The sequence below is a fragment of the Pseudorca crassidens genome, chromosome 2 (assembly GCF_039906515.1).
Source record: "Pseudorca crassidens isolate mPseCra1 chromosome 2, mPseCra1.hap1, whole genome shotgun sequence".
NCBI lineage: Eukaryota > Metazoa > Chordata > Mammalia > Artiodactyla > Delphinidae > Pseudorca > Pseudorca crassidens.
In genome coordinates, this window is record NC_090297.1 from 78,348,613 (window position 1) to 78,375,331 (window position 26,719).

General features: G+C 40.7%; 1 protein-coding gene across 4 annotated transcripts in view; it reads left to right on the plus strand.

The window, feature by feature from the left end:
* Positions 1-26,719, plus strand: part of LRRC8B (leucine rich repeat containing 8 VRAC subunit B) — an 84,085-nt gene that overhangs the window by 16,673 nt on the left and 40,693 nt on the right. For 3 of the 4 annotated variants that reach the window (XM_067726834.1, XM_067726831.1, XM_067726833.1), the window contains exons 2-3: positions 17,959-18,067; positions 23,012-23,067. The gene's annotated coding sequence lies outside the window, so the exon portion shown is untranslated. The remainder of the gene's footprint in view (positions 1-17,958; positions 18,068-23,011; positions 23,068-26,719) is intronic. The other variant, XM_067726832.1, reaches the window with a different exon arrangement.

Sequence of the window (26,719 nt, forward strand, 5' to 3'; positions counted from 1 at the left end):
ATGATAATTGATTGGCATGGGTAACAATACTCAGAAGCCACATAAATCTAGAGAGCATAAAATTCTCATTTTTATCTGTTAGAAGCCTTGGAGCTCCTTTGTTTCTTTTCCTGTTCTGCATGAAGGTGACTGAATCAGTGACTGGTAGTTTCCTTATCTTAAAGTGATCTAGACGAGAGAAAGTTTATTCTAACAATATGATCTCATTTTTGAAAAATGATGATTTTTTTTTAAATCTCTGTATCAGTGTTTTTGTGAATGGAGAATGAGTTGTAAGGATGCAGAGAGTTGCCTGGTGTGTGCATTGGAGAATGATGAGAGGGGAAAGGGAACAGAGGAAGGAAACTGTTCTGTAGTTCACTCTTGATTCTGTGTTTTTCCTCTCTAGTGAAGTCCTCAGAGATGTTACACATGGTGCAGCAGTCTTATAAAAAAAAAAGTTCTTTCTAAAACCATTTCCTTTCCTAATGAGATTTCACTTTGGTGCTTTGTTGTCAGTGTGCTGGGAGTTTTGAAATGTTCTCTGTATTTCTGTGATTTTTGACCTAATAATCTCATGTGGGTTTACCAGGCTTAGCAGCTGTTGTTTTTACCAACTATTGCTAAATTCTGTTAATGTCCAAAGTTGAAAAACCCTTTTTTCTACATTGGCCTAGATTATCCAGAGTTTTAAAAAATTTAAGCCTTTTCCTCACCCCTTGTAATTTTCGTTTACTTGCAAGAAAACGTATAATATTAATATTCTAATGGATGGTTTAGATAGGCTGAACCTGTCTCTCACAGGACTCCAATGACAGCTAGCAGTGTCAGTTGCAGAACAGCATTTTTTTGATAAAGCCATCTATCCTCTTTTCTGCTGGAGGAAGGAGAGACCTCAATTCTATTGTAATTTAAGTAGTGTTTAGTATAATATGATAAATGTTTGCAGAGTGATAGTAATGATTGTTCTTTGACAAAGCAAAAGGAAAAGTTGAGAAGTCAAAGACTTTGAAAATATCCTAGGAGAAAATAAATTCAGAATTATAGCCATTTTGGGGGATAATTCTGCAGTTTTATTTGAAGGAGGGCATCAGATGTTGAATTTTGCCTTTTCATTTAAGTAACGTAACAGGAATTTTTCTTAAATAGCTGACAGTATATCTTGCTTCCTTTGCAGTCTCTTTTTCAGGGTCCTTTAATTGGTCTGTTTTAATTATAAGGCAGTGGTGTTTGAACTACAATCTAGGTATGCTCCTGAATTCCTCTAGGGTTAATTTTGTTGGTTCTAAATCCCATCTGATCTCTGTACTATCTTTCACATTCCCATTTTCCCTGTTGAGAGCTTAAATTTATTCTCATATATTCAGGATCCAAAGCAATAGTTTTTCTTATTATCAAATCAGATGGCCAGCCGTTTCTGCATTTACCGGTAATGATGTGTATCAACAACATGCTTTATAATTACAAGGCCATCTTTACATAAATAATCGCATTTGACTCTGACAGTCCAGTGAGAGAGAGAGAGAGAGAGAGAGAATGGCTACAGTTAATTCCTATTTTATAGGTGAACTTTGAGAAGTCACTCAATATAACCCAACATGACACACAAACAGAAGGACTAGGAGAAGAGATAGTTCTTTTAGCTTCATGTCTAGTGTTCTTTCTGGCCTGTCATAGTTTGTGGGCACACCCTGTTCTATGCCATGAGACGTTTGCCATATAAGCAATTGAGTCAATAGGCTGTGTGAAATTGGTGTACCAAATTTTAATAAACTTTCTAAAACCAGGTTGTTATTCTTTAGTACTCTTCCTACTAAGCATTATCATTGCACTGTCTGTGTAGTGAGAGCAGTTTCCTGCTTTCCAGGCTAATGACATTGTGAGTATACAGCTTAGGAGGTACAGAACAGCAGGACAGCAATAAGAGAGATGCCCAAGGAGACATATAACTAAGTGACAAGTTCAGTGGAAACAATGTAGGAAGTGAGACCCAAACTGAGCCTGGCAGGATGAGATAGAATTTGGAAAGGTGAAGGGGGTGGAAGGGAAATATCTGAGCAGAGACGTACGGGACAGAATGTATGCAGTACTGAAATAATTGTGAAATGATACGTCCAGGATTTGCTTCAAAATAATCCTGGGCATGGGTGTGATATGAGTTGATAATTGTTGAAGCTGAGTGAAGGGTACATGGGGCTTCCTTATACTATTATTTATACTTTTATATTAGGGCTTTTTCATAATAAAAAGTTTAAAATATAAAAATGGTATGTAATATTTTTGGACGGTGGGTAGGCTGGCCTATCTGGAATAAAGGGTTTGTTCAAAGGCGCAGTGGGAAATGATGTTGGAAAGATAGTTTGGAAACGCATTTGGTGGTGGGAGGGAGTTCATGAATGTACACTCTGGAGTCTGGGTGAGTGCCGGTAGACACTAGTTCATTTACGAGACTTAAGTTGGACTTGACTATGAGCTGAAGGTGGGGTCACAGTGCAGCCTGGCATCCTCATCAGGGATGACAGCAGACCCACTTAGGGGGTGTCTTAGCCGCCACCACACCTGACATGCCGTATTCAGTTCTGGAAGGCACATTTAAAGAGGGCTTTTACAAACTGAGTTTCAACAGTGGTGTGACAGAAGGTGTCACATCTTAGGAATCTTTCTTGTAGAACACTCCATTTTATGGTTGTTTACCTGGAAAAGACTTATTTTCCCATCTGCCAAGTTCCTTCTCTACTCCTTTTCAAACTCTCTCTCTCGTGTGCCTGAGAATGGGCAGTAAAAGCGAAATAAAAACACTGCTGATTGCCCAGTAATATAGAGGCACATATGCATGACGGCACCTAATTTAACCTCCTGGAAACAGCCTTTAACAGCAGACAGTTACACACAGAAGCACCCAACCGTTTAGAAAGCCTAACTCTTTGCTGTAGCTTTCTGAAGCAAAGTTCCCTCTTCCTTCCTGCTTAAAATGTTTCTCTATTGCTGAGGAAAAATAGGAGAGAAATTTGGATAGTTGGTAATATTAAGGAATTATTAATTATTTGGATGTGATTCAGTGGTATGCTAGAGTTGACGAGAGACGATTGTTATGTTTTCAGGAATTTTGCAAGCCAGTTGTTAAACACAAGCATTAAAAAATTACACAAACTTGAAGTATTAAAATAAAAGTAACACCCAAAATTTATCACTTCCTACTAATTTTTCTATAATTTGCTGTTATCTGTGCTCTTAAGGTTATTTGTAGCTAATGTCTCTGCGTAGTCGAGGTACTGAATGTGTGCTGCACGTTTATTATCAACCCCACGGAAATTGGCAAAGACTACAAATCAGGGCCATCCCCCTCCTCCCTCCCCGCCCCCCTGGCCAGAGAACTGGTTGTAAAATACCTACCAGCACACTACTGGGTATGATTATGATATTGTGGTTATATTTTTTAAACTCTTTACCTTTTGGAGATGCATACTGAAATAAGCCAGATAAAATATAATGTCTAGAATTTGTTTCAAATAATCCAGTTGGAGTGGGTATCATGACGGTTGTATCAGAGTGATGGGCACATGGGCTTCATTATACTACTACTCTCTCTACTTTTATGTATGTTTTAAATTTTCCATAATAAAAAGTCAATAATGAAGGAATGTTACAATATAAATAAATAAGTTGCCTATACCCAGGAGGCAATCTGGTACCTGTCTGTCCCTCAGACTTTGATGCTAACATTGATAAAATATTATTCTCTAATTTTAGAGACCTTATTTGTAACTGGTTGACATAGATTATTGAGCTTAAATGTCTGTTTCTCATTAAATAAAATCAAGGAATCACTATGTGCAGTTTACCATACCTGTAAGTATAAAGGAATCCAACACGGGCACTGAAAAGCTCTCTCTTCACAGTGGGGCAAAAATGCATTGTTGGATTGCAATCCTGTTTGCAGAACCAGTTGTACAGTTAGGGAAAAATGAATCAAGTTATTGCTCAGAGGACTACTTTGGGCTGTATGACAGCTGTGTACCCTCTAGATTTATTTTCAGTCTAACTGATTTGAGTCATTTCTCAAGAAAGGAGTGCTGTCAAGTGAATTGTCTTCTCTGCAGATGAAGAGAGTCTTTCTAAACATTGGCTTGCTGGTAGAATTGATGCGTTTGGAATTGTTGGCCTATGAATTAAATTAGACCCAATCCAATGACTTAAAGCACATAGCCTAGGTTGTATACTGACTACATCTCACAAAAAAGTGCAGAAGTACAGTATTTTTTTCTAGTATATATCTAGACATCAAATGGATAGTTTGTAGCATAAATTTGTAGCTTAGAATACATCTCTTTTTTTCTAAGTTTGAAGTCCTTTTAAATTTCATTCGTAATATGCATCTGGAGAATGGTAGTAGTTTTCTTCGTGTCTTTGATTGTATAATAATTCCTACTTACCAAATGTAGTTGACCAGAAAAAAAATTTATATAGAATAAGGAATGCAAGTGGTCACGGTGATTAGCCCATCAGACAGAGTGGTGCGGAAATTATTAGATTTATAAGGGGGACAGGGAAGGGCAATAAGAACCTTGAGGGGAAAGTAGTCTATAATATCTTATAATTTTAAGTTATGTGAGTTTCTAGGTTGTGTAAGAAATACAGGCTTAGACCATTCTCTAGGTTTAACCCCCCCGCCCCCCCCCCCCCACAAAATCAAAATGTCAAGCAATGAAAATAACAGATGTCAAACTCAGGTAAGCTGGGGTCAGAATACCAAAAGGAAGTCTAGCTGAAGCAGATGCTGAAAACAGGAATTGAGATCAGGAAACCAGAAGTCAGGGTAGGAGGGTAGAAGAATCATAACTCTTCCTTATAAGACAGAACTACGCAGAGGAATCACCTGGAGAACCTAGGAGGTTTTGACACTTGGCTACAGTTTTCCCCATGTTCATTTCTTTGTACCAATAACCTTCAATGCCCTGCAGGATCCCACCATGATACAGGTCCTAAAAGAATTTCTCTGGAGTATGTAAATAGAAAGCATGGTTCAAGAAGAAGTTGGAACATGGAGATTGAGTCATGATTGCTAAGGAAAAACACGTCAAGTTCTTGAAGTACAGTAATCACAGGACTGTGATTTATTCACTCAGCAGTTATTTATTGAGCTCCTATTATCTGCGTTAAAAGCTGGGGATACATCATTGAACCTTACAGATAAAAGGTCTGTGCTCTTGGAGCTTACTGCCTAGACACAGAAAATAGACAAAATAATTATATAGTACATTTAACAGAGATAAATTACATAGAGAAGAACAAAACAAGAAGTATTCTTCAGAATTAGATTCCCCAAGGATACATTTCCCAATTCTATCAAAGCTAGCAAAGGAAAGATTGATATTTATAAAAATACAAAACATACCATATCTGAAATTCCTTCCTGTTTCTATTAACTCTGTTGATGACCTAAATATATTCACTGTTCCTACAACCAACCAGCAGGTTTAAAGCACAAAATGAAGTTTAAGTAGCATGGGAGAGCAGCTTTTTTACACTGAAGTACAATGAAAAATATGCCCTTACACATTTTGTTAGAGAGTTGGCCATTCATGATCAGGATGGTAGTGAGCACCTACAACAGGGAGCCTGGAAGTTATTTAAAATCTTCCAGTCCTGGGCTTCCCTGGTGGCGCAGTGGTTGAGAGTCCACCTGCCGATGCAGGGGACATGGGTTCGTGCCCCGGTCCGGGAGGATCCCACATGCCGCGGAGCGGCTGGGCCCGTGAGCCATGGCCGCTGAGCCTGCGCGTCCGGAGCCTGTGCTCTGCAACGGGAGAGGCCACAACAGCGAGAGGCCCGCGTACTGCAAAAAAAAAAAATCTTCCAGTCCTGTTTACCTCCAGTTGGGCAGACAAGTAGAAGCCACACAAAGAGATGTGTGTGTGTGTGTGTGTGTGTGTGTGTGTGTGTGTGTTTTATAACATATAGACATGTTTTAGTCAACTTGATTGCCTTCATAAAAAATTAAATTGTCTCATCTTTAAATAGAAATATTCACAAAGGCAAGTATTAAGTGAACTAACTCCTTTATGCAGGAGATGGACTCAGTCTACGTTTACTTCTCTGTTCCAAATTACCAAGTGCAAGCCTTGAAATCCAACATTGGCCAAGGTCAGCAGCAAAAATGAACAGTCTAACAAACACATATGTTCTCCTCTCCCCAGGGCTCCAGTTCATTTCCAGCTGCCTACTAGACCTCATCACCTAAATGACCCACAGGTACTGCAAACTCAGTGTTTTTAAAAACCACATTCATCAGCCTCCACTGACCAATTTTCACCATTGACCTTGTGGCCAAAACCAGGGTGGTCTTTTGTCCTTCAGCCTTGGCTTAATATCTAGTTTGCCACCAGTCCTGATCAACACCTGAGTAACTCTAGAATCCATGCCCATAAACTATTTAGCAGAGTACCTGCTTGAAAGTACTAAAGAATGATGGTACTTAAAAGTGCTTAAAAGTATTTGCTTTTATCCCCCCTTCTCCTCATGCTTAGTCACATCTTAGTTCAAGCCTTCTTTCTTGTTTTTATCCCTTGGACTATTGATCTGGTCTCTTAACCTATATCGTACATTCCCCCTTCTAATGAACCCTCCATGCTGCTATCAAAGCAGCAAATACTAAACTTCTAAATTTGAAATTTGACACTGACCAGATCATTTCACTTCCTTGTATAAAAACCTTCATGGATTCCATAGCATGGTACCCAAGTCTCTTTATGATCTGAACCTAAATGGCCTTTTTACCTCACCTTCTTCAACTTTTCCATGGGGTTCACTCCCAAGAGCAGTACTTGGTCAAAACTTAGCTACACCAAATCCCTAATAAAGGTATAAAACCTTAATTATGTTAGTAAATTATCCTTGATTCATAGTGAAAGAGCAAATTCACCAGATTGCTCATTGATCTTCCAATGAATATTGGAATATTAACTCACACTTTATGATCAAGCCTTTCACCCAACTTTATTCCTATTTCCTTTCCTCATCTCTCCCATCAGCCAATAGTGTCCGATTTTTTCTGTTACTGCTACTTAAATTCACTCCTGCCATTTTCACTGACACTCCCCTGTTCAGGTCCTGACTACTCAGTTATTGAATTACTGCAGTAGGATCCTACCTGGTACCCTTGCCTCCATTCTGCCTCCCCTCCCTTCTCCTGCCCCAGTGTATCTCCCATGCCCCACTAGGTTACTTCTCCTAAAACATTGCTTGCATTCTGTTTTAGAATCTATAATGGTTCTCTTTTGTGAGTCAGGTCAAGCCATACTCTTCATTCTGGAATCTTAAGTCCTAACTGTCCTAAGTGCCTCACTTATTTGTGAAGTCATCTCTGGCTATGAAGATTCCCTCCCCAGTGGGACCTGCTGCCTCATTGCTCTTCCCCACTCAAGACTCCCTGCTCTTGCCCTTCCTGATCTAGCTCCTGCATATCCCGAAAGGCTCAGACGCACATCAGCTGTGCTGCTTTCTCCATTCCCTGAACTATAATTGTTGGCCTTTGTGAGAGGCAGCTTCTGATGGTGAGAACAACACGATATTTGGTGTCAGTTATGGGATCAAGCTCTTGTTCACCAGACATCTGACTTAGGCAGCTTATTTTTTTCTCTCTGAGCTGGTATCCTTATCGTAAAGTCAGGTGAGTGATTTAAATGACTTATGGGAAAAAAATGCTCCATAAACTTGAAAGCATTATGCAGAGGTATCTCATTGTTGTCTCAACTATGCTGTTTAATTCTTGATTATATGTATTCCTGTTCCCTATTCATTTTGTGTATGTTTCCCGTCTCCCTAACTTTGAGTATTTTAAGGGTAGATATGAGGTGAAATGCAGAAGTAAAATAAATTGTCATTTAGTGACTGTCATTCCTTCTTGTCCTATTTAGCCCACACCACAGCAAATGTTCAACAAATTCTCCCCCGTCAAGAGAATCCAGTAATTACAAGCATAAAGTATCAGGCACTAGAGTGAAAGTACAGGGAGTGAGAGGGTAACCAGGAGAAAATGAGGTGAGCAGAGGGAAGGAGACGGCCTAGGCAGCTGGCCTGCCTCCATACTGACTTATGGGTTCATAGCCGAGCTCGTTAGACCCAGAGGCAGTCTCTTCAATCTGTTTACGCGATGGCAATAGAATTGCCTCATCTTCTTAGGAGTAATACACTTCTTGCACAGAGTAGGCTAGCAAATGTTTATCGAATTCCCTACCCGCATGATTATGTATACTATTATGCACACACACATGTTTATACAGGCCCATATACATGCCAATGAATGTCACTACTTACATAGGTTTTTTTCCCTTTAAATTTCATCCTCGTGTGTAGCAGCAGTGTGTCTGCTTTGTCTGCAGAGTAGCACTGATGTTCGCATTTGCGTTGTGTTTGTGCAGTGTCTGACAGGGGGTACCTGATTACTTGCTGAAGTCATAAGTAGTTTAGGAACTACCTTATTTAGATTGCTAAGAAATACCCGTACAAATATTGCATTATTTCTCATATTAAGCTTACTCAAATCCTGCTTAAAATCAAAAATAAGAATAAAAAATAATAGTGAGACTTCATTCTGTTTTTGCACAGGTATCTTCTAGCTGCCTCTTCCCCAGGCATCCTTCTAGGAATGAGGGATATGGTGGTGGAGTGCAGGGATTTATGATTCTGACTAGAAGGAAAATATGAACTGTGACAAGTCTTGTTTGATGACACTATCCTTGAACAATAAGAATAAGAATAATAATAAGAATAATCGTTATATATTTATAACTCTTGCTATGTCTGGGTCACTGAGTCTTCATACTCAGTTAAAAAACAATCTAATCCAACTGTAAAATATGGTTCCTGTTTTTAAGGAGTTTATAATTTAAAGTAAAATACAGGAAATGACAGTAATCCCAGCAAAACAATTAGGAGAAGTGGGATTTGCTTGTTACCTTAGAAGCAAAAGGTACATTTCTCCAAAGTAAGTCATTAAAGACTGTGATTGTTTTGTTGCAGGGCTGACTTAGTAGCATGAAAATGATAGCTTAACCCTGTTCTGCATTCACCAGGTAAGCGCTAGCATTTCAGATGAGCCAACCTGGCCACAGGAAAAGGCATTCGCATTGAGGGAAATGGCCAGACAACAAAATGAAGACTTCTGCTTTTGCAATTCCTCTTATTACTGCTTTAATTAAATTGATGTTTCCAAGGGATGAGTTTTTAAATGAAATCTTAATAGTGCTTCAGCTAATTCCAAATGTACTCTTTCATTTTACTCTGCTTTCACAATATGATCGTATTTGGTTTCACTTCCCGGTTTGTCCACACAAGGCTGTTGCTGGGAAATATTTAAACAAAGTGTTTATGAGACGTGAGTATTGTTTTTTAATAGATGCATTTTGGTTTGATTTAGATTTAGTTCATGTAGTAATTTTTATAGAAATAAGATTTCTGATGCCTAAATTGGTAAGTCAGTTGCTTAAAGAAAACTTAAGGGGAAAAAAAAAAACTTTTCCCACTGAATTTAATTAAGTTACCTTGTGTTGAAGCCTACAGAACTGTTTGATTAGGCACCAGCTGTGAATCAAGTGAAATGTAGGCCCATAATTAGAGTAATTGTAACTTGATTTTAAACAGAGGTTTGATTGCATGGTGAGTGACATATGCCTAATGATTTTTCCAAAAGAAAGGCCCGGTATACTCTTGGGCTGATGGCTTGCTTAGGGTGTATCTAACATGGCCACTAGTGTATCAGGCACCATTGTGTGTGTGTGTGTGTGTGTGTGTGTGTGTGTGTGTGTTTTAAATGACTATTCTTATGTGTTATAACATTGCATGAAATATTTGGCTACTAATTCTAAAACTGATATTTTTATCCCAATGCATCTAATTTCTACCAAAGTTTTCAAGTACCATCTAGTGTAGAAAACCTAATCAAATCCACTTCTCTTTTGAAAACATCAATTAAGACTTTTAGGAAAAGTCTGCTCCCTCAAAATCTAATTGTTTTGTCCAGTTGCATCATTTTACTGGCTAATCTGAAAGCGTAATTTTTTTAAGCATAACTACTTTTCTACTTGATATTTTAATTATGAAGTCCTTTATGTTTTATTTTACAAGGTGGTCTGATATATACCCTAATATAGAATTAGGCTTCCTGCTCTCATTCTCAAATCCCTTCCAATGAATTCTTCCTGATGCTTTCAAATTAATTTCCCTAATATACACTAATATGTCCTTACATGTATTTTTTTCCATCATTGCTCTGCTCAGATACCATCAGTGATTCCCTACTGCTTGTGTGATCAAATCTAAATTCCTTTCTGCTCTCATAAAAATATATGACTGTTAATTCAACAAGTGATATTTTTATTTCAAAACAGTTATTTCTCAGGTACCTGTTATATGCTAAGGGCTGAGCTGTGTCTTGAAAACTTCTTAGCCTGACATTCTAGACTTTATTTGACCCAAATCTACTTTCCACTCTTATCTCCATTATTACTGTCTCAAAACTTCCATTCCACCCACACATGTCTCTTCACTAACTCCTTAAATTCACCCTGGCTTCCTCCTACCTTCTTTATTTGTTCCTCATTCCTTCACAAAAAATATTAATCCTCCCTTCTACCCCTCATCCCTTCACCTCCCATTTATATAAATCCTATGCATTTTTCTTGGTCCAACTCATAACACCTGTGCAATGACCATTATTTCTTTGGCATATATTGCCTTAAAACATAACTGTGTAATCCATTTGTTTGATCTTTCTTGTATTCACGCATTATTTACCAAAGCATAAGGTCTTTTTGAAGTTCATGTTTGAGTTTGACACCTTTATGTCCCTTTCAAAATCTGGGATGATGATGCTTTGCACCCAGCAGAAGCTAGGTCATGATTGTTGAGGACACTTAGTGGATGCAAGATGTGACAGTCCTCCTATACTCTCTCGGTACCCCATCTCTGGCCATGACACAAGTTGGTAGCACATAGGGCCCTCTTCATTTCTATCTCTGTTCAACTAACAGTGACTAAGTTGTTGCCTTCCTTCAGTGAATAAGACTTCCCACAATGGAAACACAAGATGTTGTCAAATGTAAATAGAAAAATGTTATTTCTTGTGTAGGGGTTAGGGGAAAAAAATGGAGACAGGAAGAAAAGACACCATTAGCTTTCTTGCGGCAATCCTTCTACCTTCAAGTCTGTTGCTAAGAAATAACCGTAGATTCATTTGCTGTGCACAAAGGAGAAAACTCGGTCACTGACAGGAGATGATGCACGCTGTGCAGCTGGATTTGTCCCTGAGCCACACCAAGCCCCACCCTCGTTTAGAAGTCATGTGTTAAACTTCCAGACCGGGAATGTGGCTTTTGTTTCCTGGGAAGCCATCACAGTTCCAGAGAGAACATGGCTTCTCTTCTTTGCTAACACCAAGTGAAGCTGCAGAGTCCTCTGAATTCTAAAGCCCAGGGCCAACCCAATGTGCAGAAACCCTACCACTCACCTTCTTTGGAATGTGGACAATCTACCTGATTCCTATTAGTTCTTTGTGGGTTCTTTTAGAAGCCTGACCTTACTCTTATCACTTCAGTATCCCCAGAGCTGCCTCAAATTATTCGTAAGGCCATGGCTAAGCTAAATCTCTTTTCTCTGAGAGGGCTGGAATAGAGACTTTATCTCCTAAAGGATTCAGGGGCCTTTGCATGTCTTGTGGAATTAGGTGATTTGAAGATAAGATACTGTGGTCACTATAGGAAGTTGTTCTGGTCTTTGCTCCAAGCAAGGGGGGGGAGGGGGTTCTAATTTTAATTCTTTTAATGTTCATTTAATATTTACTAGCAGCTTCTGCCTACTAAGCCCTGGGGATACAATGATGAGCATGAGACATGTATCTGTCTCTAAAGTATAGAGCTTATACTTTAGTGGGAGAGAAGTAAACCTTAATCGAACAATTACACGAAGGTGTGTGCTAAGTGCTGTGAAAACAAGGAATAGAGAACTAAAAGAACACATTGTGAAGGGCCTGGTCAGAGAAGGGGTCCCTTAAGAAGTAACTTCTCTAAGTCATTAACTCAGGACATCCGTGGCTTAAATGACTGCCTGCTCTATTTGGCCCTTGCAGGTGAGCTTGGCCTTCTAAGTGGACTGCTTGGCACTGTTGCAAATTGCAGCTAGTTTGAATAAGAATTAGCCCTCCTGTAAGACTATTCTCATGCAGTGGGAGTCTATGAGTGGTATAATAAGAAATACATATATATTTGGTCTTTGCCCTCAGTTTCTGGCACAGAGCTCCTAACACCCTTGGAATTTCCTGGCACGAGCATCTTTTATTACTCATGATGAGCCCCTCTCAGCCCTACCTGGCTTTATGCTAATGGGGTGACTCTGGATGGGCCCCTAGGGAGCTTCAGGATGAGGACTGGTTGCCAGAGGGACCAGCCAGGTGACTAGAGGGTTAGAACTTTCAGTCTACCCCCTGACCTCTGAGGACGGGGTAAGGGCTAGAGATTTTCAGTCTCCAATGGCCTGTGATTTAATCAATGATGCCTATGTAATGAAACTTCCAGAAACACCCCTAAATGACAGAGTGTGGGAGCTTCCAGGTGAGTGAACATATCGAGGTTCTGGGAGGGTGGCGTACTCAAACGGCGCATGAAAGCTCCACACCCACCACTCACCCTCCCCACACACACCACCAAATACCTTTCCCTGTGCATCTCTTCCGTTTGACTGGTGCAGAGTTGTATCCTTTACAATAAACCTGTAAACCTAAAGTGTTTTCCTGAGTTCTGTGAGTCATTCTAGTGAATTACCAACCTTGAGGAGGGGGTTGTGGGAGCCCCTGAATTTGTAATTAAGTTGAACAAAAGTGTGGGTAATCTGAGTAAACTGGGACTTGAGACTGGCATCTAAAGTGGGGGCAGTCTTGTGGGACTGAGCACTTAGAACTGTGGAATCTTGCACTAACTTAAGTATCAGGATAGGATTGCATCGCAGGACACCCAGGTGGTGTCAGAGAAGGTAATGTCGGAAAAAGAGACAACTCACTATGTTTATCCTAAATGGAGACCAGACATTTTTCTGCTCCAGCAGAGGAGCAAATGAAAACCAATGTTTTTGACCACCAGCAGCCATTAACCAACTTGCAAACATGAAGCACTGATTTAACACTGAGGTGAAAGTGGACTTTTTACCTGAAACACCGATGACACAAGAGCTGGTTTTTTTTGAAACTGACCTATTTCTCTCTTAATTCTCTTGCTCAATCCTTTACTTCCCACACCTTCTTCCAGCAAAAATAGGAGCTGGAAGAGATAAGCAGTCTTGGCTGACCGTGATGTTTTCAAAGTCCTCTCTGGGTTGGGCAGACAGGCATGGCTGCAGTTCATTGGCACTGTGAGCCAGAGGTTGCAGGTGTTGTTTTTTTCTTTCTTTTTTAAATCCCTAGTTGATAGTGTGAATGGTCCATTTTCAGTCCATCGTTGCAAGGTGGATTTGGAGAAGAACTTTCTGCTCGCGTTATTATCTTCTCACAGTGAGAAGACTGCTGCCAGTTTTGTGTTTTGTGTTTTGGTCACATATTTCTACTTGGACCCCTGTGCCTTTTAAAAAAATTCTTTCTGACTTTGTAGTAGGACTTAAGTGTGAGGGAGTGTCAGTGACCTTGTAACACTTGCTGTTTTGTTTCCTTGGAACCAAGATGGTGTAAATGAGACTCACTTCATGGGTTATTTTTCTTTGTTTTGTTTTTTTGTTTTTTTTTTTTTGCGGTACGCGGGCCTCTCACTGTTGTGGCTTCTCCCGTTGCGGAGCACAGGCTCCGGACGCGCAGGCTCAGTGGCCATGGCTCACGGGCCCAGCTGCTCCGCGGCATGTGGGATCCTCCCGGACCGGGGCACGAACCCGTGTCCCCTGCATTGGCAGGCGGACTCGCAATCGCTGCGCCACCAGGGAGGCCCCCATGGGTTGTTTTGTTTCAGTTTAGGATAATGCTCCAAGGCCAAAAACATCCTCTTCTAAAATTACTGGCAAAAAAAAAAAAAAAAGTTTTCTCTAATGAGTTCCCCATTACATTTATGTGCACCTTTAATGATTTCAGAATGCTTCCACAGTATTTCTTTTACCACTACTGTCAGCTTAGGGCCAGTATGATTGGCCACGTTTTGAAGTCGAGGACATGGCGGTCTGGACTTGGGCGAGTGGTTTGCTTTAGCCCATGCAGATGGCGGTGGAGACGGGCCTGGGAATCGTCCCAGTGCATATTTTCCACACCGGGAGCAGAGAAAACCAGCCCCTACCTCTTACCCTCACTTGTGGGGGGAGTGGAGAGTTAGGGGAACAAAAGATATGAAGGTAAATAAAAAGTGGGCAGTTTGCAGTTACCTAAAGCAGCTCCAGGACATCCACAGAGCAACATCTCAGCAGGAGGAGCGATCATGGCTCTATGCTTCCAGAATTGACTGCCCTAGCAATGACTGCTGCTGACCAGGAAGCAGAATAAAACTTCTGTAAAAATGCCTGATCTCTGGGAGCATAGACACCAGTAACATGTAGATGAAAACAGAGCCAGAGGCTTTAAAAATTCCTTCCTCTCACAGCAGTAGTCCAAACTGTATCAGAATCCATGACACGGGCAGCACGAGCTGAAGTTAAAGGCAGCCATATCCAACTTGTGAGGTTGTGTGCGTGCCCAGGGTGAGCCATGTGGCCATGTGGTTCTTCCAATTCCAGCTGTCCTCAAGTGAGTGATCACAGAATATGTCCAGTCTGCCCAGCCTTTTGCGGTCAGACACTAGCATTCCTGGGAAGGAAATAGCAAGAGCTAATAAAACCACAAGAGAAGCTGGATAGCACTCGTTTCCGTCGTGTTCCAGTGCCAGCTGCTGCCCCCCACCACCTCCCTGAGACATTGTCCTTATAATAACAAATAACCACATCAGGAGGTGATGTGTTTTAGAAAGAGCTCTCTGGCTGCAACATGGAAATGGGACGAAGGAAGGGAAGAGAGGAGAATATTTCAGCTGTCTTCCTCAAAGATGAGGCAACCTCCACCCAAGGCAGTGGTAGCAGGGATGCAAAAGAAGGGAGTAGTTTAAGAAAAGAACCAATTGATTTCAGAAAATAGAGGAAAAGAAGGTTTGGGGTTAGGTGCCTGAGCTCTTGATGTTGCTGTCAACCTTCAACATCATTCAGCTCTCAGTGTTAATGTTGCTTCCAATACTCAGGCACTCAGGAAGAGCAGGTTTGGTGTGGGTGTGAGAAGAAATGGCAGGTTCAGTTTGGGACATGCTGAGTTTGTTTTCTACACATCTCAGTGTATAGCTGGGAAGATAGCGGGGAGATGATTCTGCAGTTTAGGATCAGGGAGCTGGGCTTGTCATATAATTTTGGGGAATCATCTACAGGGAGGTGGTGGATAATTCCTTTATATTCTTTTTTGTTAAATTTATTAAATTTATTTATTTTTGGCTGCGTTGGGTCTTCGTTGCCGCGCATGGGCTTACTCTAGTTGCAGGGAGCGGGGCCTACTCTTCGTTGGGGTGCACAGGATTCTCATTGCAGTGCTTCTCTTGTTGCAGAGCACGGGCTCTAGGTGTGAGGGCTTCAGTAATTGTGGCTTGCGAGCTCTAGAGCGCAGGCTCGGTAGTTGTGGCGCACGGACTTAGTTGCTCCGAGGCATGTGGGATCTTCCCGGACCAGGGCTTGAACCCATGTCCCCTGCATTGCCAGTCAGATTCTTAACCACTGCGCCACCAGGGAAGCCCTGGATAATTCTTAAGAATAGAGGATGTCATCCCAGGAGAGCACGTGCATGAGCAGAGAAGCTACTGGTCAGTGACTGAATCCTGGCGAATCCCGCTGCCTGAGAGATGGTAGTATTAGGACCCTTCCAAGGTTCCCTCTTACCTTTTTCCCTTCAATTAAAAATCAATGCTTTCCTCATATGCTTGACCTGATGACCTTCTTTTCTTGCTATGACCCACTTTTACTCTTTTTGGCAAGCCCAATTTATTAGTTTCCAATTGCAGATCATTCAGTGTGCTCTCTTTCTAAGGAAACATGCAGCAGCCATCTTCGGGTTAATGCTTTTCCTGGTGCTGTCACCTTCTTCTTTCAAAGCCCTTCTTGATTCTCACCACTCCATAGGAGTTTCTTCAGATTGTGTCTCCCTTAGCTCCAGCAGCAATTAATCAACTCACAGGATAGTGGATTGCAGGAAGTGGAGGGTCCAGCTATCATTTGTCTGTCTCTCGAACACGACAAGTGAGGGAAGTCAGGTCAGATGATGTGAGATGACTTGCCCAACACTATACTGTCAGTTAGATGTAAAGTAGAGAGTAGAAATCGGGTCTCCTGACACCTAGTCAGGGTTCTTTCTGTTAGGGTGTGATGCCTCATAGTCGTCTTCTGTGTGCCATGGTGATGGTTACTTTCCTTCATTTAAACATCCTGTTTCATTACTACATTCCCTCATCCTTCTTCAGTATAGCCCTATAGAGAGGCAGAGCAGCTATTGCTATTAAATTGTCTCTCATTTGATATGGATCACTACCTTTTTTCACTCGTGCCTTGAATGGACATTTCTACCACACATAATCCAGAGACCAAGGAAGTAACAAGGCAGTCCTACAAAAATACGTGTTATTGTGAAAGCCTCCGGGATTGATTGATTGACTAGTGTAAGTGCCTGATAAGTATGTCTGCTATGACTAAGGTAAAGGATTATGATGTCTCTTCTCTAACCACTTACACACACACACACACACACACACACACACACACACACACACACACACACAATCTCTCTGCCTTACCACCAACCTCTCCCTCACCCCACTCGCACCCTGTAAGGCTGTCCTAGATGCTTTCTGCTGAATTGAGCTCTAAATAAAAGATTAACAAGAGGATCAAATACTTTGCAAATTCATCCCAAGTTATTATTGATTGCTGTAAACATGTGGGTGCTTCAGTGGTTATTTTAGGAGAAAAAAAAGATCTCATGTGTGTGTTTACGTAGCTAGTCACTAGAAGATATTTGAATGTGTTAGCTTCATATATGGCTGTTTATCTAGTATAAAAGAGACCCACACCTTTTCTAGGCAAATTAGTGAGAACATATCTCCCCCACCCAAATCCTTCCAATTAAAGGTAAAAAAAATTGATAGTGAAATATTTAGTATTTATTCTAATAACCTATGAATTATGGACAAAGCAAATTGGACACAGTAAAATAATATTTGTATGTGTTGGTATGTTTTCTAGTACATGGGGGCCCGCTGTATATTTATTTTGTGTAATCCCTTTGTGTTCATTTTAAAGCAGTCAGAACAGTCTTCCTGTTTTACATGATAGATTTTTTGTGTGTGGTAAAATATATGTAATATAAAATTTACGATTTTAACCATTTTGAAGTGTACAGTTCTGTGGCATGAAGCATATTCACATTGTTGTGCATCTGTGATTATAGATTTTAAAACATGGCCTTGGGTGACACTGGCTATATCGGACTTGTCTGCAGCATGAATCTTGATTGGGAAGACAGGCATTGCATCAAAAAGTAGAGGGTACTTGCACAGGTTAACTTTTTAAAAATGTTGCATCACCTTGTATTGTTTTGGCTTCACGATACTTGGTCTTCCCTGTGTGTCATATATTAAATAATTGAGGTAAATTACATTTATATTTATATTGCACAACACTTTCTAGTAACTGGAGTCATGTGATACATTGCAAAACATGGCATGGAAATCTCTAGCTTGGGTGGAAAACCAAACCCCCTAATATCCAGTCTGGTTTCTCTTTACAGGATAATTTAAAGCCAACCTTTAAAGAATTCACTTTAAATAAACCTACTACTCAGTTAATAAATTGTCATTTTTGAGCATTTACTTTGTACCTCCTGCTATGCTAAACATTAGATTTATAGTTATCTCGTTTAATTCTTGAAACAACTCCATTATTATCTCTATTTTACAGATGAGAAAATTGATACTGAGTTTACCTAAGATCAAGCAGATGGTAAATGACACAGTCAGAACTTGATCTTAACCATCCTGCTATACTCCCTTCCTCCTAAGAGTGTCAGGTAAGAACTAAGCCTAACAAAGTAACTAACAGATTGAAAACATGCGATACTTCTTTATTAAGTCATTCAGAAAGAAGGTCCTATTTAGGTGATGTGGCATAAATTTAGTTTAACCACATTTTAATAGGAAGGCCAGGAAGAAAACCCATGGAAAAGATCATTTAAATACAGATTAAACTTGGGTTATTCCTCTTGTTGTTACGGGGTGGGTGAATGTTTCTCTGTAAGAGGTTGTGCCAATAGGATGCACTCCTGTTCACGCTGATCTTCATTACTTAATAGAGGCAAGCAGGATGGAGGGAGCAGTTGTTGATTCTGTTTCACTAGATGGAATACTGAGTAATGAACAGGGAAACTATATAGATCTGATTTTTAGATTGTGCCTTTCAGTTTCTCTAAAAGATATTGTCGGTGTTTTTTTAAGCGATGTCACATTCTATGTAAAACTCCTTTTAACATAGCTTATTGGAGAGGTGGTGTAGCAGATGGTGTGAATTCTTCTCCTTTGTGAGCTTGAGCCTGAGCAAGCTTCTTAGTTCCTCCCATCCTCACCCTTCCCACCGTTGAGTTGAGGTCATAATATGTACGTCACTAAGTGCACAGTAAAATGATAGCTTTCCCCTTTCCACCTCCCACCACCTTTCTCCATTCAACAGACAATTACTGAGAACTTCTTGTGTGTTAGCTCCTGTCTTGCACACTGAACTCTTCTAAGAGCTCATAGTGAGAGGCAGGGAGGCATCTGACCAGCTATTTGTGATGCAGTTTAATAGAAATGGTAGAGCACTCACCATTCCCTCGATGCCAAAGAAGCACCAGGTATGGAATAACTACTTGTTGGGGGTGGGGGGAGGGGGTTGAGTGAGTAGCAGTGTTTATTTTAAACATCTTTTGTGTTTAACGGTCATTCAGTACTTGGTGAACCTTAAACTTTTGTGTTTTGTGGTTAGAAATGAGCTTGATGTAAACACTAGTCTGATTTGCAATGCATGGCAATTTGATTTTTGTCGTTGGGTTAGCAATGTGGTAGAGCAGATATAGCATTCCTTATAGTGATCACGATCAGAAGTTACTGGTTTTATGAGACTGAAACCATCCCTGTACTTGAAATATTGTTAGCTTGATAATAGCATACAGGGTTGCAGAACTACGACACTTAGGGAGCATCTCATATGTGGCAGGCCCTGGGTGACAAAGTCCTTACCTTCCCAGAGCCTGTGGTCTTGGGGGAAGGTGGACTGGGCAAGAAATGGGCACAGAACAGCATGGTACACAGTATCCTTGTTGGGTGGTATCTTGACGCTTCTGCCGGTCCCAGCTTTATTCCTGTTGCATTATACTGTTAATTTGTACAAAAGAAGAATTTTGAAATCATAATTTGATATGATATTAAGGTCATTTAAGACTGCTGTGGCATTTATGCGTTGGTCCGTCACTGATTCACGTTGACTCACTGTCATTATAATGTAGCCGGTCAGGATGGGTTTGGCAGCACTTCTGCATTCAGACTTGTGAGATGTCATGTTTGGTGAGTAAGCTGGCACATATGAAATTTTCTCCTTTCTTTCTGAAGGGTGAAGGCTTAGCCTCTGCCTCTGAATCTCAGCAGGTGGCAACGCCTGAGGCTCTGTCCCCACTGCTTTGCTTATCACCCTTCCAGGCCCACCGTGTCTGTACAGCAGATGTGTGCACAGGTCTTCCAGAGAGCCGGGCCTGCTCCTCCATACCCTTGGTTCCTAACTGGGTGGGGAAACCTGATCTGGTATTATTGGTTCACTCAATAATTGCTTACTCAATATTCACGATGAGCGCAGGGGCAGGACTGAGACATGGGAGCCCCCTAGGTGGGCTATTAACTTGTCACTCTGGGCAGGCTAACGATTTGATGTCACTTCAGACTGCTATTCTTTAAATATTTGTTCACAACATTTTTTGTGTTTTTTTTTTTTTTTTTTTTTGCAGTACGCGGGCCTCTCACTCTTGTGGCCTCTCCCGTTGCAGAGCCCAGGCTCCGGACGCGCAGGCTCAGCAGCCATGGCTCACAGGCCCAGCCGCTCCGTGGCATGTGGGATCTTCCCGGACTGGGGCACGAACCCGTGTCCCCTGCATTGGGAGGCGGACTCTCAACCACTGCGCCACCAGGGAAGCCCCACAACATTTTGAAGAGAAGCCAGGAGCTGTATGAGAGGGAGGAGGGTAGCCAAAGAGCCCCTCTAGTTCCCCCTTCTGCCAGTTCCCAGGATCTCAACTGACCAGAAGTCTCTTTGTCTTTCCTTCCAACCACATTCTGAACAACCCCTGAGAAAAGTCTGGTAGATACTATTTTAGTTTAATTTAGCTAACTTTCCAAAGATGTTTCAACACCCCATTGATGAATTGGTACAGGGAAGCTGCCGTAATATCGAGGCGCTTAACCTAGCCTCGGAAAGAGATACTGGGATAGATCCTGAGAATATAGGTAAATAAGATTCTGCCCCAGTCCTCAAGGAACTTGAGGCAGTAGCTTATTACATGTCATAAAACAGTGTGAGAGAACTATTGATAAAGTATTCCAAGAAAGCAGATGGAAGAGCAGTGAACGCAGCCTGTGGAGGTCAGCGTGGCTTATGGCGGTGATTCATGGAGTGATCCTAGGGTGGGACGGATGGTGAAGTGAAATGTCCCTCTCTTAAGTAAATCTGGTATTCAGAGTTTGAACCTTTCAAATTGATGAAAATAGGATACTTTAATTTTACGCAACCTAAAGCCTTAATCTTATGGAATTGCACAAGGCAGGTTGAATAAGTGTGACATTGCAGGGATTCTTGCCATATTGATCTGCAAAGATTCTTGACTTCTTGCTAAATCTTAAAAGGAATCTAGGGCTTCCCTGGTGGCGCAGTGGTTGAGAGTCCGCCTGCCGATGCAGGGTACAGGGGTTCGTGCCCCGGTCCGGGAAGATCCCGCATGCCGCGGAGTGGCTGGGCCCCTGAGCCATGACCGCTGAGCCTGCGCATCTGGAGCCTGTGCTCCGCAACGGGAGAGGCCACAACAGCGAGAGGCCCGCGTACCGCAAAAATAAAAATAAAAATAAAAATAAAAAAGGAATCTATCACTGAAAGACAAATTCTGCCAAATGGAAAGCCTTTCTCAGATTCTAAAATTTTATAGTAGGCCTTTGCTTTTACTACAAAGGAGTTTGTTTTGTCAGTCTCCACTGTCTCCACTGACCAGAAGGAAATAAGAGCACCCAGACTTCTCAGTTTTCAAAGTAAAAGCCTTTTGGCCTTTTGTTTTTCTATCAGAAGGCTGATTATCCCCTATTGCTCCTTAATCCACAGTCACTTGGGAGCATTCCCTTCCGTGTCCCTCACTGGGAACCTTCTGAAAGGAGCTCTTATTTGAGAAAGGGAGCTCTCAGTGCTAGGCTTGTCATCTCCAAATCTTCCAGGATATATTTTTTTAGGTTATCTTGGAATTGAATTTTTCAGTGAAAATACACATCTTGTGTCTTGCCCCTGGGGAGAGTAAATGTTTTTCAGAGGGTAGGTAAAGCCGGTTTTATAACACCCATCCAGCATAGCTAGCTGGGGAGCCCACTGATGCTTCCTCAGCAGCTGGGTCTGTCACAAGTACTGTTGACAGTCCAAGTCCTGTTTTGATCTTGCCTAATATGGACTGTTTATTTCTATTCTTAGAAGCGTTGCCATTTAGTACTTTCACATTTCATTCTTGCAACTTATACTTTGGTTCGCTGCTGGGGAGGAAGAAAGGTGATAATGTTTGCTGTTGTTTCCAAAATTAGTTTGAGTGATTTTAAGCTGGATAAAGAAACTGAGCTACATTTTGTTTTTTTACTTGGCAGCAATGGCTGCACTCTGAGATGACAAGTTGTCATTATGAGAGAGCTTTCATTAAGTTCTGCATTTATATCTTCTCAGCAAAATATTACTCTGGTTTAGGTAAATGTGAAACAGAAAGGAGGAATGAAACTCATTGTTAAAACATGTTGGGAAGCATTCAACCCAATTCAAAGAAATGCACAATAAAGCAACAAGATCCTTTTCATGTGTGGAATTAGCAAAGACTTTTATTTTTAATGATGATTCCCACATCTGGTGAGAGTCCTCCTCATATTGTTTATAGGAGAGAAAATTAGTATAATCCTCTTGGGAAGTAATTTGATGTTATATATCAGAAGCCTTAAACTGTTCATGCTCTTTGATCTATTACTCTTACTTTTGGAGGTCTATGCAAAGGAAATCATATGAACAGAGTTAGAGATGTTTACAGCATTATTAGTAATAAAAAGGGAAAACATAAGGTTCAGTAGGGAAATGATTTTGTAACCTATGACATAGCCATGTATGAACTATTATGCTTCAGAAATGATGTTTCAAGAAACTACAACAACATCGAGAAAGCCTATGAGAAATGATGAGGCAAAAAGAGATCTCAATATCATAACACTGAATTTTATAATGGCATAGTTGTGTAAAACTAGCAGGCCAGCAAAAACAAAAACAAAACTGGAAGGGGAAAACGATCCTAAACATTAAGTTGTTTTTTCCCCATGTTTCCCTATTTTCTGTAAGAAGCGTAGATATTTTCCATGAGTTTTTCTATCTTTTATTTATAAAATGTGGTGCCTCATAATGCTTACCTCTTTCTTCATTAAAAATTTAAAGGTCATATTTTATGCCTTGTAAATTGCCATGGTGATGGGATTAAACGTGTAGCTTGTGACAGTGATTTTGTTTGTCTCCCTGGGTTTTAGTTGACACCTTTTGTAAGAGGTCAGAAAGTGATCTCTTTAACAGCAGTGGCTTTTTAAAAAAGTTATCTTTTATATGTTTCATAAAGTTATTATAGATGTTTGAAACTTTAGAACCACATAAGTGGATAAATTGTCTTGCAGTCCTATGATGCATAAAATATAACAATATGTTTATGATTTCTCTTTAGGAATTTTTCAAATAGAAACTAATTGCAGAGTTTCCGGTTGACCAGGCATTCATAGGGTAAGATTAATATTCTGAATTGTGAACACATGGTAAAGATAATTACTATTACACTGGTAGCTTGGGGCAAATAAGTACTGAATACTTAGTGTGTAAAAAGAGATTACTATTCTTACAGCTGTTTTGAGTAAAGTCCTTTTGATGTTTTTAAACCAATTAAACAGAAAATTAAATCTGTATACATTTTGGTAAAATGTCATCTTCCTATCCTTTGTTAGTTTTGTATGTAGGAAAGGATATGTGTTTGATATTTGTCATTTTTTAACATTAAAGATCTAAGGAATATAATAAATGTCTATGAGAGACTTAGACTCCATGACTCCATGTCTATATTTTTCTGATCTTTGTTTAAGGTAACATTTTTAAAAATTAATTAATTAATTAATTTGGCTGCATTGGGTCTTCATTGCTGCGCATGGGCTTCCTCTAGTTGCGGCGGGCGGGGGTTACTCTTCGTTGCGGTGCACGCTTCTCATTGCAGTGGCGTCCCTTGTTGCGGAGCATGGGCTCTGGGCTCGTGGGCTTCAGTAGTTGTGGCATGCAGGCTCAGTAGTTGTGGTGCACGGGCTTATTTGCTCCGTGGCATGTGGGATCTTCCCAGACCAGGGCTCGAACCCATGTCCCCTGCATTGGCAGGCGGATTCTTAACCACTGCGCCACCAGGGAAGTCCCTAGGGTAGCATTTTTAATGTATAGAATTGGTTTGCCATGTTTCGGTAATGAAAACATGGCCATGCTTTCCTAGAGTAGGTAAGTCAGAAATAAACAAGTTCTATATCCCGTTGCTTCCTGCAAACATCATTCATCTTTTACAGTTGTGGAAGTTTAATCTTGAATTAGCTCTGTGGCAGAGCTTTTGACTTTGACATGATGAATGATTAATCTGTACACTGTATTAAATTGCATGGCTCTCCAGTGTTGTGAATATGACATATGTCTTAAAGCTGTGTCACCCAGCTCTGAACATATAGTCCAGGTAAAGCAGTGGTGAGGACAGTAGATCTATCCCCTGCCGTATTCTGAACACCATTCTTTTTACAGATGAAGGTAGATACTTGGACTTCTCGAGTATATCCGCATTTCCCTGCTGATTCATTGAGTTGACTGTGAATTCTTAAAAGCTAGTAACAGATCAGCTACTTTTCTCCTTATGACTCTTCAGTGGCTCTTCCACCACTCCTATACTACTTACTATCCAAACTCTTTATCTTGACTGCAGGCCCTCTGTTACTGTACTTTCCTCAGGCTTCTGACATTCCAGCCAGGTGTCCTCCCTTCTGATCTGCACGCATCCTAAGCTTCTTGCTCCTTCTCGCTGGAATGATCTTCCCCAGTATCATCATCTGGTAGGCTCCATTTAGATCTGTGTTCTAATGGTAGTCCCTCTAAAGAGGGCTTTCCTCACTCCCCAGTCTGAAGTAGCTATGTATTCTTCATAACATTTCTGATTTTATCATGTGTGTGGATTTGATTTTCTCTCTTTCCTTACTACACAGTAAGGTCCCTGAGAGCAGGGATCTTGTGTCTTGCACATCTATATTTCCCTAACACTTAGAACTCTGCCTGGCACATAGTAAACATTCTAAATATTTGTTGCATGAACAGACTAAATCCTGACCTTTGACAAGTACTGCTTTACCATTCTCAGTAATGTTTCACCCATTCTCTTTGGATATTTTGTTTGTGTAGAACCGAATGCACTGCTTACTTTTGGCCATCATCCCACTCATTTTGGCACTGAAATGACAGTATAAGATGGTGCTGCTAACTCTCAACTATGCATGTCTTCTCTCCACAATAGGATTGTAAATCCCATGAAAGCAGAAACAAGGCCTCATATTTCCTTGGTATGCCTTTGTAGTCCTAACCTCCATAATTGAATGTATATAAATGTTAACTTTAGAGAAAGGGTTAAGACTAGTGGCTTAATCATATGTTTAAGTATTTCTAGAATACACTGGTTTGTGTGTCCCAGAGCTAAAAAAAAAAAATCTCATTTTGATTTATAGTTTTAAAAAAATTATAACACAGAAATGTCCTGGACTATTTTTGCAACTTCATGTTCCAAAACCCTGTTTTATTTGGCCTATTATTACTTAGGCTAGGTGACCAGAAGCAATGCTCTCAGCCTCCCAGTTCTTTTCAAATTAGGCAAGGTGGCCTTGAGCCCATGTTCTACCACCCTGTGACCCTAGAGAAGCTGCTTGAACATCTTTGAAATTTAGTTTCCTTATTTGTGAAGAGTTAGACTCTGATCTCTGCAGTTTCTTCTTGGGTTAAATAGTCCATATGGATTCTGCTCCTGTGAAAGGTAGGTCACCTGTGGAAGAATCACTGTAGAAGCAAATGGGCTGATGATCAGTGCTGTCAGCTAGTCATTTGAAAGGAGGCATGTGTGATGCCCCAGGGACTGCACAGGGACTGGGTTTGGCTCGACTTTATGGCTTGCGACTCTAGGGTGATGGGAGGGGGTCAGGAAAACGGTTTTATAAACAATGAAGATGGTGGAGAAGGGTTTGAGATTGCTGTCTGTTTACACATTCTAGGAATTATGTAGCCACTGGTGGCTTATGCTCTAGTGTTAATATTACAGTAATGGGACTGCAGCTTCTCTTCATTTTAAATGTATTCTAGATAATTTGGTAGCTTACTTAAAGCATCAAAGAATTGAGAGGTCTTTCTCTAAAAACACAATTACCATCTAAATTAAATGCACAATGTATTTCATAACCATCAGAAACAAGGAATAGTGAAACAATGTTCCTTAAAGTTCAACAACTCCAATTTAATTAGGATTTCTAGAGCTGTTCACATGCTCTTAATTGTCGTATTCAGTAACTTTCTCCTGGGACTTCAGGTGATATGGGTAATTTTTCTAATATTTAGCATATTATTTGATTGCTTCACAGATCCATTTCCACTCTACGGCTTTGTGTTAGAAGCTGCAGAATGATAGTTACATCACTATTCTCCTTTGGTTTCTCTGTTTTGACTATGATGTCAAACCCTTTGACTTCTGTGCTCCAGAAACACTGTGCTGCTTTTTCACCTCACTGACCCTGCTATTCTATCCCCCTTTACTGTTCCTTGTCTGATAGTCCTTGCTCATCTGATATGTTATAAAGGGGAGAGAGATTCTATTCTTCACTCACTAAATGCTTTCAAAGAATTAATTCATTTCTGTGGCACCATCTACTACTTAAATGCTCTCAACTTCCTATAGTGGATTAAAGATGGCTGCAAATACTTTGTGATTTTTCCCGTCAGGAGATGGAGTCTATTTCCCTTCCTTTTGAATCTGGGCTGGATCTGTTTCCTTTTCTCCCCATCAAAAGGAAGAAATGGTGTGGAGTAATTTCTAAGGCTGGACCTTGAGGAGATTTGTAGCTTCTGCTTTTGTGTGCTTGTAACGTTCCTACTTAGAACTTAGTCACCTTGCTCCGAGGCAGCCTAAACAGCCATGTGGAGGGGTGGCAAAGCCCCTGGTCATTAGCTCAAGCTGAGCTCCAGACCAGCAGCCAGCCAAAATGCCAGCCCTGTGACTGAGGCATTTTGGACCTTCCAGCCATCACAGCGTTCCAGCCAACACCATGTGAAACAGAACTGCCTCATCATCCCACAGATTCATCAGAAATGATGAATGGTTATTTCA